Genomic DNA, 6,180 nt, shown 5'->3' on the forward strand with positions numbered 1-6,180 from the left:
GCTGGGGGCCGAGGCAGCCCTAGAGAGAGGGACAAAGAGGCAGGGAGGAAAGCAGAGCGCCGAGGACGGCTTCCCATCCCCTCCCCGTCCTGCCAGGAGGGGCCAGCCCTAAGCCCCCAGGGCACCTCTCCCGCTCTGCGAGGGGCTGGGCCCTAACACCCAGCTGATGGGGGCACAGGGGCTGGCAGACGGATAGCCGGATAGCCGCACACGTCCAGGCTGAGGAGCCCTCGGGAGCCCGACCATCTGAGCTGGGGGCAAAGGGCCAGAGGCCCGGCAGAGGGGTCCCCATCCGCACCTCCCTCCCCAGGGCCCGACCGAGCTTTCTTCCCAGGGATGACGGGCAGCAAGGCGACATCCCCACTCGGAAACCAGGGCTTGGGGCTGCCTTTTTGAGGCTAAAGCTGGCGTCCTGCAAACACAGTGACCCAGCAAGCAGAGTCTTTCATCCGTGGGAGAAGTCCTTTCCCCTCATCCTCCTACTGTTTTTTTTTTTTTTTGCGGTGGCTGGGGTTTGCGGGGAGAGGACAGGGCCGAGTAGACGTAGCTCCTTTCCCTTCCCGATCTTGCTGGGGGCCGCAGCTCAGGATCCTGGGCCCTGGAACCCGAGGCACCTCCCCCTTAGAGCTGAGCAGCCTAACCGTATGTCTGTGCTGGGGGAGCTGTTGGCCAGCAGCGTTTTCCTGTTTGTACGAGAGGAAGTTGGCTGTGAGTCAGCAGACACAGGAACTACCAGTAGCTAGGGGAAGACCCCTACCTCAGGGGGAGGTGTGGGGAGTGTGGGGAACTGGTGCCCACCTCTCCCAACTGCCGCAACTTGGGGAGGCACTGCCATCTTCAGCCTCCTGGGGTCCTTTCTGAGAAAGAGAATGATAATTTGTAATAATTAATAATTAAAATGGCCATAAAAATGCTACCAATTACTGAGGGCTATGTCCCAGATAATGTGCCCACATTGCTTTGCAAAATTTCTATTAATCCTCACAGCAACCCTTCAGATAGGAAATTTTCATCACCTCCGTTTTAAAGATAAGGAGACATTTCTGGATGGGCAGCTGTGGGGCCGGGAGAAGACTCCTCACAATTTCAACTGTAAGAAGCAACGAAGGGCCTCAGCTCCTTCCGTCTTCCCCCTGGGCTGCTCCCAGCCAATGACCAGGCTCAGCAGAGGTCCCAAGGCCGGCCCATTCCTGCCTGAGAGAGAGGAGCCTCCTCTGACCGCTGACATCTGGAGGATTCCCCCAGGGCCCTGTTGAACTTCCCCGGCCCACTGCAGAATGGTCTAGGGGACTTCCTCCCGGCCTTCCTGCCCCTCTCCCAGGCGCTGGCTCTTGCTCTCTTAACGAGCATTTCCCGGAATCAAATCCTTGCATATTTCATCCTGCCTTGGTAGCTGCTTCTTAGAGGGTTCAGAGCAACCCAGCAAGAGAAGGGAGTGGGGTACAGGACACACGGAACTTTCAGGGATAGGTGCTGGGGGTTCTGCTCAGGAGCCAGGGCAGGAACCAGATTCAGGAGTCGGGAACATTTTTTGAGTCATGTTCCCCTTTGGCAGTCTGGTAAACCCTATGGATCTAGTCTCAGGATAATGTTTTAAAATGCATAAAATGAAATATGTAGGATTACAAAGGAAACCAATTATATTGCAGTACAGTTATAAAACTTTTAATATGATGTAGTAATATATGTGCTTCTTTATTAATCTTTTAAATAAGATCTAGCAGTAGGTTGATATTCTCATAATTTTGAAGCAGTGATGAGCATAAATGATATTTCAAAATACTTGCAATACTGTAATGTGATAGTAAATATGTGATTTTTATTGGTGACAAAGCCATAGTTATGGCTAATATGACTGGTTCGTTGCTACTGTTGTAATTGAAGGAAATGCTCAATTTCAGCTAGAGATGAATGAAAATAATGTAATTTTTCCCATCCAAGTTCAGTGACTCCAAATTAAGGACACCCGAGCCAGAGGCTCAGGGCAGAACCGCAGAGAGGGAGACCCAAGACGCAGCTCCTCCCCTCAGAGCCCACTTCCCTTTCTGACTCAGCCCTTTGGGGGTAGGCAGAGCCTCTGGCCCTGGGGTTCTATCTTCCTTCTCTCTTTCTCAGTGTCTCTTATCTCTGTCTCTCCTCACCTCTCACTCCCACCGCCGCCCCTCTTCTCTATTTCTCTGTTTCTCTTCCTATTTCTGTCTCTTTTCTTCTTTGTCCTTCTGGCTTTCTCTCAGTGTATTTCTGTCTGTCTTCATACTGGATCTTTCTGTGGTTTTCTCTGTGTGTCTGTCTCTTTCTGCCTCTGTCTCTGTCTCTCTGCACCTTTGTCTGTGTCTCTCTCTGTGACCCCATAATCTGTTGCTGAGAGGACAGGGCAGACTCTGAGGATTCCTGTAGCCTGGGCACAGCGGGTCAGAGAGAACTCTTTCATTCTAGGGTCATTGGCAGCTAGGAGAGGGAGTATCCCTGGGCCTGGGCTCTGACCAGGGAGGCACACGTCTCTCCTTCCCCACCCCCCCCTTCCATTCTCAGCCTTCTCAAGGGCAGGAACAGGTCAAGACAGAGATGAGTGAGAATGAAGGCAGTGAATGGAGGCGTCCCAGGCTCCAGAAGACAAGGGCTGAAGCCACTGTCACCCTGCCCTTGGGTACGGTGGCTCCCCAAATTCTACTCTACGGATCTGCCGTCCAGGAATCCCTGTGTTGAGACTGACCTCTGCCCAGCTCGGTGCTTGGGGAGTGGTGGGGGGTGCCAACCAGGAGTCACAGCAGCGGATGTCAGCCCTAACCCGAATGGAGAGGTGGCAGGGAGGTCAGCAGGCTCCAGGAAGGGGGCATTGGAATGCTGGAGTCTGTCTTTTCTCTGAATACTTAAGAAAGGAGTAGAACGCCGAGTCAGTTGTTTCCTTGTAGGGGTGTGTGCGTCCCACAATGATGTAGATGAAGGGAGGACGCTGGTCTGAGAAACTGAGGACAGAGAGTGGTCAGGGAATGTCCCCAAAGAGCTGCGGCATCCAGGAAAAGAGAGCGGGGACAATGGTAGTGTGCAAGGGAACCAGGTCACACGAATGAGAGTGAGACTGGGTGGGTGGCTAGTGTCCTTTGGAGGGACTTTTCCCTGGAGGCTGTCTTGGGTCCCTGCACCCTAGCCAGAGCCCCTTCATCCTCGCTGTCCAAGGTGTCCACCTGCTGCAGGATCAGCAATGCCAGGTCAAGCCAGGGGACTCACCTTACTCCATGCACAGCCATGGCTGATAACCAGGGCTGTGGGGACTTTTCCTGTTGGGAAATCGTCTGTGGCTCCTTCGGGGCCTGGTGGGCAAAGGGTACTAGAAAGGAATCCACTCCAAACCTACCCCTGAAGCCCCACCAGTTCACCCTGGCAAGGAAGCCTGCATTATTGACCATCATCATCTGCTCTGCTCGTTCTGGCCTCATCCAAATATAAGCTACAGGGCTCGTGTAACCCAGTATATGCATGGAGCCACAGTTTAAAAATAAGATATAGTCTGGAAACAAGAAAGAATGAACAGGCTTGCCAATGTTTCATCTCTCAGAAGACCTTATAGCCTATAGCAACATTTCTGCGTGGCTCACAGACCTCAGTTGTCTGGGACTTCTTCCTCCACGATCTCCCATCTCCCTAAAGTCCTTCCCACCGCCAGCCCGGTCTTTCTCTCTGCCGTGTTCTTTGTCGTGCAGTTTTATGTAGCCTCTCTGGCACTTTGCAGGGAGGAAGGAGTTAGAAGGAACCCGACTTCAGTACATCTTAACTCTAACCCGTGGAATGAAAGGGGCACCAGTGAGCAGAGGAAACAGGCAGTCAAGCAGCAGGCAATGTGGAAGGGAATTTTCCAATACCCCCTTGCAAATCTCTCTTTGTGCACCGCCCCCCCACCCCCAGACCATGGTCTACCACAGTCACAGTCGCTTAGCGGACCATTTTGTTCACTGAAAGCGGATGGTATGATGTAGTAATTAAAAGCAGTCTCTAAATCCAAATCCCCTGCTTCTACCAGCAGTGTGACCTGACAGAGTTACTGAATCTCTCTGTGCCTCTTTCCTCATCTGCAAAATTGAGGTGATAATAGTGCCTGTTTCACAGGGTCATTGTAAAGATTAATCCATGGAAATATGTGGATATGTGGGAAGGGCTTGATGCACACTAAGTGCTCAAAAATGTTTCCCATTCCTTGTTGCTATTTGCACCAGTCACTTTCCCAGTGACTCTGAATTAAAATCACCTTTCCTGTTACCCCATGGGATGCACCCTGATCTTGTTTTAACCAGTCATCCCATGGCATCCTATTGCCAAGTTGGACCACACTGCACTTGTATTTCTCCCATCTTACGAGGTTCCCAGATTTCATCTTGTCGGTTCCCCCACTGTTGTTACTTCCCATCCAATTTCTTGTCACCCCTCAACTCCCAATCACCTCCATTGTCTCCAGGGGCCCCCAGGCTCACTCCTTTCCCCGCCTTTCCTCTCTGGATGGTAGAGGGCACAGCCATCACCCATATTCGGTTCTGAAGAGATGGGCCAGTTGGGGTGGGGGTGGGCTCTGAGGAGCTGGTTTCTTGCAGGAAGAAATACTTCCATTCAATCATTTCATTTATTTCATGTATTTTTACTGAGCATCTCTTCTGGAGCAACTACCGCTCAAGGGCTCAGAGATATAACAATGAGCAGAAATAGACTGTGGAGAGCATGGTCTGCTAGGGGTATGAGACATTGATCAAAGAGCTCCAAAATAAGTGTATAATTACAGAGATGAGTATTCTGAGGGAAGCACCGTAAGAACATATAACAGAGGAAGCTGACCTGGCCTGGAGGTCTTGAAGACTTCTCCAGGAAGCTGTGCTTAAGCTGAGATCAGAAAGATGGATAGGAGCTAATTAAGGGTGGGAGGGAGAGTATATTAGACAGAGGAACCATACGTGCAAAGGTCCTGAGGTGGGGGCAAGTATGATGAGTAATAGAGAGCAAAAAGATGGGAGTTGGAACTAGCTGAGATTAAAAGATCTCAGGGACCAGGCCATGCTGACCTCCCATAGTTCTTGGTTAGAATTCAGTCCCCATTCCAAGAAGCATTTAAGCATGGGATGGTAGGTTCAGGCTTGGATTTTTAGGAAGATGGCTGTGAGGAGACTGGTTAGGATCTGCACAGCCCTCCCCATTCCCAATTTCTCTGAATGAGGATTGTGCCATCTCCCCGACCCCCATCTCCCTTCTTCAGCTTCCCCTCCATACAGCCCCTCCCCATTGCCCTTCTCACATTTTTGTGAGGATGCAGTCATTATGGGGGAGGTGAGGGAGTGCCAGGCCTCTAAGTCTCCTTTATCTTGAAGGGCTGGGGCAGCGCTGGGAAGGGGGAGGAGAGGAATAAATATGGAACACCTCCCTTCCCCCGTCCCCACACCTGCAACTAGAGCCCCTTGTCCTTCCACCCCAGGCTGTGGACATGAGCTGCATCTGTAAGAAGATATTTCTATGCAATTTTGCTGCAAGATGTTTTATGAAGGGCACCTAATCCTGTGGCTACCACTGACTTCCTTTGGGTTCTTGGGCAAGTTACCCCCTCTCTAGGTCTCAGTTTCTCTGTGCATAAAATTAATGGGCAGGACCTAATGTTGAACATGGTGACTATAGTTAACAATACTGTATTGTATGCTTGAAATTTGCTAAGAAAGTAGATCTCAAATGTTCTTACCCCCTCACACACAAATGCTATGTGAGGCAATGGATGTATTAATTAACTTGACTTCAATCATTTCACAATATATATGTACATCAGATCATCACACTGCATGCTTTAAATTCATACAATTTTATTTGTCAATTATACCTCCATTAAGCTGGGAAAAAAAATTTTTTTTTAGTGGGCAGTGCTCACCAAAAACACTTTCTGCAATGATGGACACGTTTGTATCTGTGCCGTCCACCACAGTAGCCACAAGCCATATGTGGCCACTGAGACAATGAAATGTGGCTGGTGACCCAGAGGAGCTGAGTTATTTTGTTTTATGTTATCATAATTAATTTAAGCTTAAATAGCCACATGTAGCTAGTGGCTACCATACTGGGTAGTACGGGCAGATCTCAAACTTGAATGGGAACCTGACGACAGTTATGGACCCCCCTTTAGAAATACATCCATGCACTCTATCACAAATGGACCCT

Source organism: Manis pentadactyla, chromosome 13, assembly GCF_030020395.1.
Source record: "Manis pentadactyla isolate mManPen7 chromosome 13, mManPen7.hap1, whole genome shotgun sequence".
NCBI classification, from domain to species: Eukaryota; Metazoa; Chordata; class Mammalia; order Pholidota; family Manidae; genus Manis; species Manis pentadactyla.